The sequence below is a fragment of the Prionailurus bengalensis genome, chromosome F2 (assembly GCF_016509475.1).
Source record: "Prionailurus bengalensis isolate Pbe53 chromosome F2, Fcat_Pben_1.1_paternal_pri, whole genome shotgun sequence".
Lineage (NCBI taxonomy): Eukaryota > Metazoa > Chordata > Mammalia > Carnivora > Felidae > Prionailurus > Prionailurus bengalensis.
The window spans coordinates 28,079,296-28,095,386 of NC_057353.1; the positions used below are offsets into that span (position 1 = coordinate 28,079,296).

General features: G+C 38.0%; 1 long non-coding RNA gene and 1 pseudogene across 1 annotated transcript in view; both read left to right on the forward strand.

Moving 5' to 3' along the window:
- The first annotated feature begins 6,844 nt into the window (after positions 1 to 6,844).
- On the forward strand, positions 6,845 to 7,023 carry LOC122496153 (annotated as a pseudogene).
- Positions 7,024 to 10,445: 3,422 nt separating this feature from the next.
- LOC122495514 overlaps positions 10,446 to 16,091 on the forward strand; it is an 84,924-nt gene continuing 79,278 nt past the window's right edge. The window contains exons 1-2 of the long non-coding RNA XR_006300483.1: positions 10,446 to 11,047; positions 14,253 to 14,321. This is a non-coding gene — a long non-coding RNA (uncharacterized LOC122495514). The remainder of the gene's footprint in view (positions 11,048 to 14,252; positions 14,322 to 16,091) is intronic.

The window sequence follows — 16,091 nt, forward strand, 5'->3', positions numbered from 1 at the left end:
GTCTGTGCAGAGCTAGATTTACTGGGAAACAAAATTAAAACTTTTATTAAAAACTGCCTATGTGGCAGAATTTAATTTAATGGGTAAATGTAGCATTAAGCTTTTTTTTCAAAGCCTCTGAGGAAACATATTTGTCTCCCCTAAATAAGGTGTTCTCATTAACATTCCTGTGATATTAGCTAATAACAGGTGACTATAGGACTTCTTTTGGAATAGAAAAAAAGCAAATCACAATAGCTAACATGGCCTACAACCTTTTGAAAATAAATACTTCTCAATATATCATTAAATATTCAAAATTATTTGACAAATAATTTTCCTTTAAAAAATGACACAATTTTCAAGGTTTTCTCATGGCCTGGTCATCTGATGATCCTACTAAATTAAGACTCACCTTTGTTGTCAGAGAATTATTATTTTGGCATCATGATACATAGTAATATAACGATATATATCACTTTCCCTGTATATTTTCTTTCTTATTTCTGAAATTAGACTTTAGAAACCAGCTTATATGATTCTGTTTATATTTTTAGGTTATTAATTAGACAAAATATTGATAAATAAGGGAATTTCTGGTAAAGGAAAGAGATATTTCTTCCACACACATGCTTTTTATCTTAAGACCCTTAACTGTAAATTTTTCTTCTGCTCAACAAATGTGTTGTCATCTGCCTTGATGGCCTTGCCCAACATGTATACTAAGGCACGCCCTAGTGAAGTGGTCTGAGTCATTAGTGGCATGTGGGTTTCCATTACTCGAATTAGTGACTCAAATGGAACTTCTTGCATAGAAAAATAAAGTCCCCCACCCCAAATTCTTCTGCTAATGGCTGTAGGAATTTAATGATTTCACTATGTTCATTATCACTGCCATTGTAAAGCACCAGTATCCCAGCAGCAAACCAAGAGAAGACTGTAACATGAGATCATAATTTCTAGCATAAATCAATCAGATCAAAAGAGGTTGGAGAGGAATGCAAAAAGTATTCTTGGAATATGTTCAAAATCCAATCATGACCAGTAATGCTCTGATTTACAGCATCTCCTGTCTGCTTGCTCTCTCATTTAAATGACCTATGCTTCCTTTTTAGAGTAAATGCTGGAAAGATTTCAAATAGGACAACATTCAACAGGAAGGAAGACATAAACAAAACCCAAATGGGTACTTGACAACCTTAATGCCTAAGCAACGTGGGTCAGAGTTCACTAGGTTATTTAATCCAGCCATGCAAACTGGTTTATGTCTAGGGTCTGAAATAAATCAAATTGATCCTAAAGAAAATGGGACATTGGCTCTAAAAACAAATCTCCCCTTATTCCCTGGAATATGGAAGTTCATTCTGACTCTAGGACTTTGCATTCTCTGTTCTTTTTGCCTGGAATGCCTTTCCTTATAATTTCTCACTCATAATTCAAGCATCAGTGCAAATGTTGGCATCCCTAAGAAATGTTCTCTGACTGAAGCCCCTCATTCATTTGTCTCTGTTTTACTTTTTCCATAACAGTTCCTACTGCAAGAAATTATCTTAAGTATTGATTTACTTGATTTTTTGTTTATTATCAGTCTCTCTTTCCTCACCAGAATATACGTTCTGTGAAGACAGGTACCTTTATCTGTTTTGCTCACCATTGTTTCCCAATGCTTTGAAGAGTGCCTGACACGGAGGCACTAAATAAGAGTGTGTATAATAAATGAATGAAAAAGAATGAGTATCTAGAGACAAAACTCCGTTACTTCCATCCTAGTGTATTTGGCACTGAGTGAATGAAAGGCTGAAGTCATTCATTTGGTTTCTATGAAAAAAAAGCATTACTTTAAAATGAAATATGATAATTATCAAAAGAATAAATTGTAGTAAAGTGGGTAATATGGATAAAACTTGTTAACTATTACCATCCTGGAAGTTATTGTGATCATTTGTGATGCTGGGCTCAGTACAACATCAGTAAAATGGGTCTCCTGAATTCCAGGACTAGGTTGGCTTGCGTGTATCAACAACATCAAGAAATTCTGTGAATTTCTGTCAATATTTCACAGAAAGGCTGGTTTTCTTTCCATGCTTGGCTCTCTGGGAGGGAGGAGGCAATATCGCATGGTGATTAGGTGTTGGACACTAGATTTAGTGGTCATGGTTTATTCCAGCTCTCTAGAAAAATGACTTTGTGAGTTACTTTACCTCCCCAAGTTTCTTTTTCATCTGTAATCATACAATACATACTTATGTCTGAGTCTGCTTGGTGCACTATAACAAAATAACCACAGACCGAGTGCCTTAAATTAGAAAGATTAATTTCGGGGCACCTGGGTGGCGCAGTCGGTTAAGCGTCCGACTTCAGCCAGGTCACGATCTCGCGGTCCGTGAGTTCGAGCCCCGCGTCAGGCTCTGGGCTGATGGCTCAGAGCCTGGAGCCTGTTTCCGATTCTGTGTCTCCCTCTCTCTCTGCCCCTCCCCCGTTCATGCTCTGTCTCTCTCTGTCCCAAAAATAAATAAACGTTGAAAAAAAATTTAAAAAAAAAAAAGAAAGATTAATTTCAAACAGTCTCAAGGCTGGGAAATCCAAGATCAGACCGTCAGCATGGTCATATTCAAGGTGAGGGTTCTCTCTCTGGCTTACAGTCATCTTCTGGCTGTGGCTTTAAATGGCAAAGAGAAAGACAGAAGATTGGAAGCAATCTTTCTGACCTCTTTATCTAAGGGCACTAACCCTACCATGAAGACTGCCCCCTCATCATCTCATCTAAACCTAATACCACCTAAAGTCCCATCAAATTGGGATACCATGAAATTGGGGGTTAGGGCTTCGACATATGAATTTTGGAGGAACACACTCAGCCCATAACATCTCATGAATGTGTTATGAGCTTACATAAAATAACACATGTGCAGTGTTTAGGGCATTTTCAGTATATTATAAGCACTCTAAAAGTGTTAGCATCTATTAGTAAAACACATAGAATAATACGTTTTATACAGGATTCATAGAGAGTTTCTGAAGTAAAATGTAGATAGAAAGCTTATATGTTACATGTGAATTTTATTTCAGTTCAGGAAAAAATATGGTGATCCTATCACTTCACTTTCTGATTAAGATTCAGTTCATTTCGGGGTGCCTGGGTGGCGCAGTCAGTTAAGCGTCCGACTTCAGCCAGGTCACGATCTCGCGGTCCGTGAGTTCGAGCCCCGCATCGGGCTCTGGGGTGATGGCTCAGAGCCTGGAGCCTGCTTCCGATTCTGTGTCTCCCTCTCTCTCTGCCCCTCCCCCGTTCATGCTCTGTCTCTCTCTGTCCCAAAAATAAATAAACGTTGAAAAAAAATACTTAAAAAAAAAAAAAGATTCAGTTCATTTCAGGTGGTGAAACACATCATTTGGTTTACATTTACTAGCCAAGGATGATAAGGATGTGGTCCACTTTAGGGCCAAAGCAAGGGTTGTGGAAGGACAAATGGTAATCACCAGCTCTGGCTGGAGTTGCTTTGATTAACTCCCTGTGAGCTCAATAGACCGAAAAAAGCTTTTAAAAATGGTGCTTTTGAAACCAATTCACACATTTTGGTTAATGATCACCAGCAGAGATGATGCAGAACAAAATACCCTCAGGGAACCCTGGTAATTTTTCAGTGGATGCTCAAGAATTGACACGAAGAAAGCACTAGACAAAATTATGTGAAAGTACTAAATGGCAGTTAGAATCCACGACTTAAGAGGAAAAAACACCCACGTAAATATATGTCCCAAACTGGGAGAAAATCAGTATAAGAAGCCATGTGTTTTCCCTTGATATTGACACATATAAGTAGAGGGAAGTCCCCTCACTTCCCAGAGCCACGGTTCCTAGAACTAACTTTATAAGTATTCAAATAATATAGGGACACCTGCGTGGCTCAGTAGGTTGAGCTTCAACTCTTGATTTCTGTTCAGGTCATGATCCCAGAGTCATGGGATCAAGCCCTGCACTGGGCTCTGCACTGAGGGTGAAGTCTGCTTAAGATTCCCCTTTTATCTCTCTCTGCCCCTCTACCACACTCACACTCTCTCTTTCAAAACTAAAAGTAAATAGGGGTACTTGGGTAGCTCAGTTGGCTAAGTGTCTGACTCTTGATTTCAGCTCAAGTGCTGATCTCATGGTTCGTGGGATCAAGCCCCGCATGGGGCTCTGTGCTGACAGTGTGGAGCTTGGGATTCTCTCTCTCCCTCTCTCTCTGCTCCTTCTCAGCTCTCATTCTGTCTCCCTCTCTCTGTCTCTCTCAAAATATTTTTTAATTAAAAAGAACAAAAAAAATAAAAGTAAATAAATAAGTAAATATTCAAATAGCATAGAAAGCATACTGTTGAGATATAAGGACTCAAAATGGAAAAATTAGTAATGACCCCAATTTTGTTTATATATTTGTATTTTTAAAACCTGGAAAATACAGCAGCATGCTAAACAAGAGGTCCTGGTATGATAATAGAAGCGAGTTTATTCCTTACTTTGTTAAGAAACATATGATTTGCTAATGAACATGTACTATTTTTATGATGAAAAAATTGCAAACATTATTATAAAATTTTATAGCAACCTCATAAGTCAGGTAAAACAATGCTTATTTAAAGAATTTTTCAGTATTGGTATACTATATCACAAGGAACTGTTTTCTCTTCATTGTCATCTGTGATGGTCACATCTAGATCATAAACTCCAAATTAGTAAAGGCAAAGGTTAGTCAAGCTGGCTCTATGACATTTGAGCTGTACGACATTTGTCCAATTTTATGACCTCTCTGTTTCCAGTTTTTTTCACTTATAAAATAGTAACAATTATACTGCCTACCTCAAAGAGTTGTGTCAAAAGACGGTAATAAGATCGCCTATTCCATTGGGTCACCAATTTGGTGAAGGATTTAGACTGAGTCTAACACATAGTGAAAACTATTTAAATGTTATATGATGATACTGATGATGATGGTGGTGGTGGTGGTGATTGCCTAGGGACTAATGTCATGGTCCTCAAAAGTTAGGCAAAGTCCTGCTGTTTTGAATTACTTTTGTGATCTTAAATTATGTAACCACTTAAGATTGAGTACATACCCTTATCTACTAGAAGGGAATGATGATAGCAACCACTTGGCATCTTGTGAGAGTTAAGTGTGAATGTGCATGCATGGTGTGATTAATATGCAATCTGCCAAGCCCCTTCACATTCGGAACAAAAGGATACCATCAGAGTTGGTACAATTCCTACAGGGTAGCATCATGCTTACCCAGTGTAGTTTCTCCTGTGTTACAAACTGAGATTGGGTTTAGTATAATTATGATGGGATTTATTTTTCTAAAAGGATCAAAGACAAGGTCATACTGATAGAATCTTCCCTCCCTAATACAAATGCAGAGTGTACCATTTTTGAGCAAACATGATACAGTCTTGGTGAAATATACCAACATCCTGGAGATTTGGTAAGAAAGTTAGCCATGGCTGATTTGAAAGGAATTCCAGTTTGAACTAGAACCAAACCTTCAGATCTTCTAGAAAGCCCACAGCATTGTACAGAGCTTGTGATCAAGCCTAGGAGACCTTTTTTTTTTTTAATTTATATATTTATTTTGAAAGAGAGAAAGAGAATGTGAGTGAGTGAGCAGGGGTGGGCAGAGAGAGAAGGAGAGAGAAAACCCCCAGCAGGCTCCAAGCCATCAGTGCAGAACCCAAGGTAGGGCTCAATCCTACAAACTGCAAGATAACGACCTGAGCTGAAATCAAGAGTTGGACGCTTGACTGTCTGAGACACCCAAGCGCCCACTGAGGAGACCTTCTTGAGGTGCTCCTCTTACAGTGCCCCTGTAGTGTCCACAGTACTGAAATGGACCAAGAGGATGAATCTTTAATTCACGTGGAGAGGAATGGAGTTTCCAAGGAAGCAGGAAGAGATACCAAACTGAGGGATTTTGAGAGAAGGATGTATGTTGGTAAAAGAGAAACTTGGAAGAGAAAGACAATGAGGATAAAGGAAGCAGACATTTCTTTTTGGAATGACTTCTTGATCATGAACCAGGCAGTACCTACCCAAGAAAAGTGCACTCTTTACCCCGATAATCATATGTTGAAATACCTATCGTGGACAGATAGACATATATAGAAGAATATAGAAGACATATATAAAAACATGTAAGAGTTTTCACTGCCACATTGTTGTAATAGTAGAACAAGGAAATGGTCTACATTTCTACGAAGAGGACAATAGTTTGGGAAGCTAAGAATATTGACAGTATGGAATTCGTCAATCAGGCAACAAAAAGACATAAAACACATCCAAATTGACAAGGAAGAAGTCAAACTTTCACTACTTGCAGATGACATGATACTTTATGTAGAAAACCCAAAAGACTCCACCAAAAAATTGCTAGAATTGATACACAAATTCAGTAAAGTTGCAGAATACAAAATCAATACGGAAATCTGTCGCATTTCTGTACACCAATAGTGAAGCAGCATAAAAATATATCAAAGAATTGATCCCACTTACAATTGCACCAAAACCCATAAGATACCAAGGAATAAACTTAACCAAAGAGGTAAAAGATTTGTACTCTGAAAATTATAAAACACTTATGAAAGAAGTTGAAGATGACACAAAGAAATAGAATATTTAGAAATTTAAAAAATGCATTAACCTGAAAAAAATCTTAGCAAGCAAAATGCAACCATTAAAATCATTTTTGTGAAGAATGATTAATGATATGAAAAATATATACATGTATAAATATATATGTATGCATATATATGCAGAAAAGTAATAAACAGAATTACATGATACAGTATAATCTCAGCGACATAATTTTTAAATTGCATAGAAAAGAAGAACCAAGCTTTGTGCAGTGGCAGAATCATAGCCAATGAGGTTTATCTGAGGCGCGATTATTGCTAATAGAAAAAAAGAACCAAAACATAATACCCATTAACAATGTTGCTTATGTTGCTTCCCAGTGAGGAGTTGATTGATTTTTCTGCTCATTTACCCTGCTGAACCTCTGCTCTAAAAGATGCAGACCTCATAGGTGATTAAAGGCACAGAAGCGATCTTCATGGAAAGTGCCAAGAATGTTCAACATCCATACCAACTATATAAGGCAGTTCTGACCCTGACCATGGTTCTTCTTCATATTGTTGCTGAAGTCAAGACAATGCTGTATTTTAGAGTTTAGAGGAGAAGCGATATGTTACCAGTATCCAGAGGTATTTTCCTGAACATCCCTTCATGGTGGAGCTGATTAGACTGTTGTGGCTCCACCTCTAATTACTGGCTGCATTTTGTGAAGATTAATTGATATGTCATTAGCAGGGAGAGAAATAGACTGGAGCATGCACAGTTCCACTGTAGTTGGAAATTACTTCTGGAGTGAAGATGCCACTGAATATTTTATCCTTCTTTCCTTGTTTTATCTCTCAATAAAGTCTAGAAAACTTTGGAGTTTCTTCTGAATATTCCAACTTAATTATTTTTATTTATATTTATTAACTTTTATGCCTTTGCCATCTCCAATAATTCTTGTTATTAAATCCCTCCAACCCCCTCTGCCTTCACTCAAAACTCTTGGACCTACCCCCAGCAAGGAGTTAGACAGGAAGTCAGCATACACATTTTCATTTTTTCCCATTTCATGCCAAGAGCATGCTTCACTTTAATAATCAAGAAAACAGGTGATACGTAGTCAACAAAACAATCACAAAGTAAAATTCTAAAAACATAAGGTGACTGAAGGTTTTCCTCAGAATTAGAAAGAAATATATTTTTATATATACATAAAATAAAAACAGACTTTTATACACAGATAAGTTAACTTGGAATATGCCTGGAGTCAAACAGAAATTTTAAAAAATTTATTCTAAATTCTTTCACTTACATGTCCAACTGAATGCATTTTGAAGTAATCTTTCATTGACAACTGACTTTCTATGTAATTCCTGAGTCTATTAACTAGGGCTAAGCAGAGATTTTTTTTAAAATGCTGTTGAATCCACTTACCTTATTCAAAGATGCCAAAAGCAGAGTCTACAGGTTTACAGGAATTACTGATCTGTATGCAATAATCATGAAAAATTCTCCCTGAACCCAATAAAATGTTTATTAATAGAATCATAAAGTCATTGTTTTATTTCTAAATGCAATTGAGGACTCAGTGGAAAATTTTTAGCATTCTTGTTATTTTCTTACTATTTCAGAAAACAACTTTATTTTTATATCTCCCTCCTGCCCTTGATCTTTCTTGTAATCATAACATGTTGCAGAAAGCTTTCTTAGCATCTCATAGCTCATAAGGCAACTTTTAGGAGGAGGAAAAAGAATGTTCCTTGTTGTAACAATTTCAGGGACATTCTTGTCATTTCCAGATAGAATTTTTGATAAACCATAAAACATTTTCTAACTGAATTTCGGTTGTTCATCTTTCTCCAGTCATGTTGCCCAACACCTACTTAAATGTCTGTTATTTTACTTCTAAAACAATCGACATTTTATATTTTGGTACTTTAGTTTGTGCCTTCAAATGAAACTGAATTCTGTAAGGACTGTCCAGGGACATAGCTACTTCCTCTCAATTTCCTAAATGTTCTGTGTATTCTAGTCCCTGTGACAGATTTTATATTTATATCACTACACTGAATAGTTCTTCTCAAACTTTTGTATAGATTATGTGTCTACTGGGGAATAAATTCACTGCATTGAAGCAAATACCAGGTAATACTGTCTATTTAACATTCTAAAAATGCTTAGGGACATGTTAAATGAAGTTCTATAGAACAGCGATCGTATATTGCCTATTAGGGTAGAGTTTAAGAGCTAATTACATATTCATCCATGCTTAGTTACTGAACCATAGAAACACCTAAATAAGCAGTTTGGAGTTATCCAGTGTGAAATAGATGTCCTATTAAGACTAATTCAAAGCATAGCAAAAAAAAAAAGGCTTTGTTAAAAGTAAAGGTAAAATAGAAGCAAATATTTTCTTTTAATGGCTAATGGAGCCAAATGCAGTTAAGCTATCAAGTGCAGCATGTTCTCTGCTAACTGTTGTGTTTTCCTGTTCACCAGAAAATTATACATCAAATTAGAGATTATTGTTAGGAATTTACATACCACCTGTTTTTATTTCCATTAACATTTCCTTTTAAACATTTTCTTTATACCTTCAGTCCTTATTACAGAAGCATTGATGTTTTTACCTTTTAGAAACTTGAAAGTAATGTAATTAGGAATCCTATTATTCCACCCCCAATGCTTCTTGGGGAGTGTTACCCACACTCATGAGCGTTCCTAATGCAGCATTGTCATTTATAAAACAAGGATACTCAGTGTTTTATTTGGCTGTCTTTGTTTGAGAAGTTTTGTGTAGCGTATCATGGTCTAAATGCAAAGTTTACTCCCCGGTCATTAGCTCTGATTATTAGCTCTGAGTGGACAGAACTGTATTATTTAAATTAGTGATTGTACAGTTTCTAGGGCAAAGCCCTGACTTCCATTGTTTAACCGATATCCCTCAACCACTCACCGTTTTCCTGAGGTTAGAAGAGATATTCATAGCAAAGTGTCTTTGATGCAGTAGCTATGAATATAGAGAAAAGGAAAAGTGCATGCCCAATAATAGTAGGAGATGATCGTCTTAATTAATGTTCCAGCTTTGCCATTCACCACTGCCACCACCGATACTCATGATCTTCAGGAGCACGCTGAAATTCTCCGGACCTCAGCGACTCATTTTTATTGTATTTTATAGAAGCACCATGTCTATAACAGGTTAGAATAAAAAGAAACTCTCCCTAGGTTATTATTTGAGAAACAATATTACCTACATTATCATCAAGTTTCTTTGAGTAACCTCATTGTCCTCACTCTACCCAGTAACCAACAGGGTTGAAATATTAGTGCTCATAATTATATTAAACCTGAGAAGAAATATTTCTGCAGAGACCCACAGCCCCTCTTAATTGCAAAACCACCCATAGATTCTCAGTTCCCTTAAGAAGTGAAGAGAGCTGGTCAGTGGGAGGGCACAGAATGTTCCTGTTCAGATCCCCTCCACATTGGTCATCAGTGTGGATTTCTTAATTCACCTTATCTTGTACATCAGTCAGAAAACCAAGCAAAAGTTAATAAAATTAATCTGAATAGCAACTATACTCACACTGTAACATGGATGTGCAAAGAGAATCTGCCTTCATTCCTTGAGACTAATCTTATCTTCCTCAAAGGCCCCTGAACCTTGGGTAGTAAAGGAAGAAGATCGCCCTTAATTAGTGCAGTACAGCCTGATGCAATAATGTAATGCTTTTAAACAAAATATGCAGCCACTCAGAGTTTACATCTCTTTCTCCTGGTGGAGGTTGTGGCTCACATGACCTCATAAGTAAAGGAAATCTTGCATCCTCCTGTTGTCCTCTGATTCCTTTGGTTTCCATGGTGATGTTTTGTTCCCCCGGTTGCTGCTCATCTGGGAGACAGCCGGCGGCTTCTGTCAGCTCCTGGTTCTCTTGTGGTGGTGAGGAACTGAAGGCCTGACCCCAGCAAGCATGGCCTGTCCACATTCCTGGCCCCAGGCCTTACTTTAAAACCCCAGCAGTTCTGAGGAAATCAATATTTTTTTATGTCTGTTACTCATTCTTAACACATCAGTGTGAGAAGGTACAGAGCTCTGCGCTAAGAGGAGAGAGAAGACCTTTTCCTTATATGAAAAAGCCTTCAAGTCTATTGTCAAATATTGCAAAACCTGTGTTGAATGTTTTTCAACCTCATTGTGGCAATTTATTCCCACCCTTGTGCTCACCTCATCGCCTCAGACCAAAGGGATGCCTCAGGCTAGTCAAAGAAAATGGCAAATAGCGGAAAAGCAAAAGACCTATTCATATTTTACTTACAAATATGAAAATAACTGAAAAGCTTAAAAGAAACGCAACATATTTCATCTCTCTTTTCCAGTTCATTTAGTAGCCCACTCAAGAAAGCGAAAGGACAAGGGGAAGAGACTGAAGAGTCCCCAGGAGCTGGAAAGTTATTGCATCAGTGTGACCAGGAGAGTAAGTCATCCACAGCTCTGTAATTTGGAATTGTAAAAGTAAACTTCCAATCCACCCAAACTCCCCCATATCCCTAAGATTGTTTTTTCAAACTATTTGTGAGAATCCCTGATCTGTACAGTGGTAAACAAATAAACACAACTTCAAATTAAACGTGATTCTGATTTTCTAGAAAATTGTAGAGATCATAACATGAGAAAATGTGTGTGTGTGTGTGTGCGTGTGTGTGTGTGTGTGTGTGTGTGTGTGTGTGTGTGTGGGTATACCATTCTCTTTCTCTACTGAACATTCTATGCAGCTATACTTTTCCCGAATGAACTGCGGCATTTGAGAGCACTTGCTCATTCTTTGTATCTTTTATTTCCTCTATATTTCCTCTGTGTCTTTCTCTCCCGGAAAGTCATATAAATCTGTTTTTTTCAATACCTTTTTAAAAAGATTTTGTCAAAATATGTTTTAAGAGGAAAACCTGTATTATATCTTTTTATTTTCTAGATGTACATTTAAGTTGATGTTTCTTTTATAGTACGCTTCCACCCCTGGGAGTAAGGTAATAAATGTCCTAAATGTGTCCCAACTTGCCCTAAGCCTCTTGCACATAACAATTCTCAGAGAAATGTCAGTGCAATGTTTTCTGCCCCATTGATGGATATTTTTTTTTCTGGGGCTGCAATAAAAAGCACCACAGAATGGGTGGCCTAAACAACAAGAATTTATTGTCTCACAGTTCTGGAGGCTAGAAGTACAAGCTCAAGTTTTGCTAGAGTTTGTTCCTTCTGCAAATTGTGGGGGGAAATCTGTCCCTTGCTTTTCTCTTACCTTCTTGTGGTTTGCCAGAAATTTGGGGTGGTTGGGTTTTGTTTATTTGTTTTGTTTCGTTTTGTTTTTTTGGCTTGTAGATCTCTTCCTGCATCTTCATATGGTATTGTCCCTGCGTATATTTCTCTGTGTCCACACTTCTCCCTTATAAGGAGGATACCCGTCATGTTAGATTAGGGCCCACTGTTATGACCTCATCACAACTGATTATATCTGCAATGATTCTGTTTTCCACTAAAGTCACAGTGTGAGGTTTGGGGGTTAGAACGTCAACACATGAATTTGGAGGGGCGCAGTTCAATTCATAGCACGGGGCATTCCACGGAGACACACAGTTGGATGGTTCAGTCATTCACCTCAAAGACTGTTTTCAGAAAGAGTTCTTTGTACCATATCCTCTTGCATATAAGCATTTGTGGTGTTCCTGTACTTAACACAGTTCATTGAAAGGAAGGGGAGTTCTCATCTCCAAAACCATCTCAGACTCCTTCTTCAAGGTGCTCTGAGCATAAAGACTGGGTAATTACACTATCAATCTCTTTTTATCAAAACTATTTGTAAGCCAAATGCCCTGTGGAAACAGGCATTCACTTCCCTGTTTATACACTGAACTGTCTTTGGAGGGCTTCTTCTAACCAGAGAAACATGTTAATCTGACCAGAAGGAAAGATGATTCTCAGGAGAATGAGTGAGTGCCAGCTAATGTGAGATCCGGGAGCACAGTCCCTAGCCATAGGTCTGGGACAGAGTGGACTCTCAGTGTTCATTGAGTGACCTCGTTGACTGAATGATGGGTGTAACCAGGCTAAGAACACATGAAATGCAGATCCATGAAGGAGAAATGAGAGCTTCCCCTGTAAAGAGTACAATATATACATAGAGATCTGCTATGGCCTTTTGATATCACCCTGCCACGACAGACTACTTGGGAGCTGTTCTATTGTCATCTTAGATTTCTTTCAATACCGCTGAGTCCTATCCTTGCATTTTACAAATAAAGAAACTAAGTGCCAGAGAGGTTTAAACAGGTGGATTTGCTTACTATTAACATAAAGGTCAGTACTAAAATCTAAGCCTCTGAAAACCCCATCAATTCTTCTATACCGGCAAGTGTCCTGATTTTTTCTCATTCTTCCACCTAGGTTAAGTTGCACAGTTATGGGCACCATTTGGAGCTGTGTCATGACAAAGACTGTCTCTTCTTGACCAAATTTCATATTCTGAGCCATCTTCTAGATCCCTACTGTTGGACTTCCCTGTTCGTCTTTGCATTGCCTGGTCTTAGAAAGAATCCTCCCAAGTTGACTTAGCCAGAATTCTCACCCTTGATATCTGATCGCCATTGATATCTGATCAAATCATCTCCATCATCCCCCAGATGGCATCTAATCACCTGGCAGCCTTCAGCAAGAATCCTGTTAAGTCAGTTTACCCAGAATCCCACCTTTACCCGTAATGCCTACTTTTAGTAATTTTCCATCCACTCTACTCCTTGATTAGAAATCTCCACTAGTCCATTCAGGGCTCTGGATTGAGCCCAGTTGTATACTGAGGTCTCTCTTCCTCTACTGCAATAGTTTCTGATTAAAATCTGCTTCCATCCCTTTAACTACTATCCAGCTCTGGTTTTCTCTGACAGTCAGCTTTCTGGAGTTCCTAATGTTATCAGTAAGATAATAATAAATAAGTAAAAATAATAAATTTTTCCGCAGGTGAATGTGTGTGTTTTTGCGTGTGTGTATATTTTTTTATTCTCAGAAATACCCGTATCACCTACAATAAACTTAATTATAAAGCATCTAACTTAACTGGTCAAGTTTATACTACTAGCATACTAGACTCTACAGTCTCTGTTCTTACAATTGTAGTTAGTGCCTTCACTCATTGATAAATTAGATTTGGGTATCTTTTAAGGGGAAGAACTACATATTATTTACCATTGTTATCAAAGGCTGACCCATGCTGATCCCTGAATAAAAATTAGTTGAAAATATAATTAATAAAGTATGGATGAATGGATGTGGAAATGAATGTATATGTGAATGATGTTTCTGTTCTTTAATACCAACACACGAATTGAACTATAGTTATTATAACTTTTTATTCAATATCCAAACTACTTCAGAGGGAATAAATGCCACCACATTTAGTTAAAGAGGGTGGATTTTAGAAGAAAATTAATACAGACACGACAGTAAGTAGCCAGCTACATGTCCTGAAAAATCACCTTTGGCTCAGCTATGCCTTCACGTAGTACACTTTTCACTACATTCATATGGACTTGGTGTTGAGGGTACGAGCAAGGTTTTATATTCTTACTCATTTCTGTTGTACCAGAAGTCTTCAAGGACAGTGACGTGGTCTTCTCTTTCTGTTGTCTCCATAGCGACAAGAACTCTGCCTCTTGTGTCTGAGATATGCTGTTGACTGGATCTTACATCCAAGGTTTACTCTGGTGAGTAATGCCCTAGCCAAATAGCATGGATAGAGAACGGCACATTTTGTCTAGCAGATTTCAGCAAGTATTTTGTGTGATTCCTTGATTTCTGGGCTTTTGTCAATAATTCTGTAATCATGAAGTTTAGGGGCTTTGGCTTCACTCTATAAAGGACAAATCCTATGTAACGACAAATCCTACTGGAGGCTGCAGTATGTGGTAAGCAATTGTCTGCATGTTCTAACTTAAGGAATATTATCCTGTTTCCCTAACACTTTGATTGCTGGAAAATTCCTTCATTTGAATTTAAATGTCTCAGCTAAAAACCCTCTGAGGATAATACAGGCACATAATCAAAAAAATGGGTCACTGTGTAGGTACGATTCTGACTGAATGGAAAGAACGAGGTCAGTGTTCTAATGAGAAGTATTGGGTGGATCACTGCAGTGGAATTAGGCATCCAAGGGCAGCCACAAGATATGGGGTTCTTGGAAAGGGCAGTGGCATCCAAAGACAGAAAAGTGTGAAAAAAAGACTGATCGGAGGAAGACTATTTTACACTTTTCCTCAAACATAACCTGAGAACTACTAGCTTTCCCATATTCTGGTGAATGATAAGAAAAACACTCATTTTAATCTCTAAAACAACTTGGCAAATGGTTTTCAAGAAGTTCCTTGCATGACCAATGCAGAGAGAAATTGCTTCACAAACTAGGATAGCAGGAACCAAGTTTATGTTTTTCGTATGAATTTTCGTATTCTCCTATACCCACTACCCCATCCCCTGCCAGAGAGAGAGCGAGAGAGAGAGAGAGAGAGAGAGAGAGAGAGAGAGAAAATACAGGTATCCATCTCAGGTGTATAAAACCATAGTAAGAGAAAGGAGAAATGAGTATATTATTGTTCCCATTAGGCCTGCTTTCCTATTTCTATTTGGCCTACTCTGATTTTTTATTCCAGTGTTCATGGATAAGAAGGGAGGCAAAATGAGTTCTGCTCTCAAATGTAACTGTGGCCACAATATGTAATGTATCCTGACCATTTCCAACTCTCAGACTTCAGTGAAGGCAGAGGAGGTGCAGCCTGTGAATAAGAATAAGACTAAGTTAAAAAAAAATTAAAAAGAAAAAAAAAGAATAAGACTAAATTAAAATCGAGTTTTTTCTACTATCTCCACTGGCTAAATAACTTTGGACTTCTCACAACCGAAGCTGGGTTACTTCAGTTTTCGTACTTCTTAGTCTTACTCTGATACCTGGCCCTGCACCAAGGATGTGCTTCCTTTGCAGTCTCCTCACATGGTGGTGCTCTCTCTTCCAGTCCTCGAAATCAGGAGGGGTGATCTAGGTCCTTCTCAATCTCGACCACTGTTTCTTGATCATCGCTCCCAACTCTTGAAAGCAATCGTTTTTGAGGAATATCTCATCTGGACATACCATCATTTCCCCCTCTTTCTTGGTCTCATCTACAGACCTCACTGAACACTCCTCATCCATAGCTGACTCCTACTTCTGCACCTGATGTAGACTTTGTGTTGACTCCATGCTCTACTGTAATCCTAGCAGAATTCAGCCCCCAGGTGACACCCATCCAACTCCCTGGCTTCTAGTTCCTCAAAGGCCTCACAGCCAATGGCAGACCTCTACTCCCCTACAGATGTTCCCTTCCACGGCCTCGCCCTGGTCATTTTCCATACTTGTAACCACTCTAATTCCAAAATATCTTGCTTTATGATCACAAAATTTTCAGTACCAGCATTTAAAAAAATTACTTCTTTTATGATCCTCT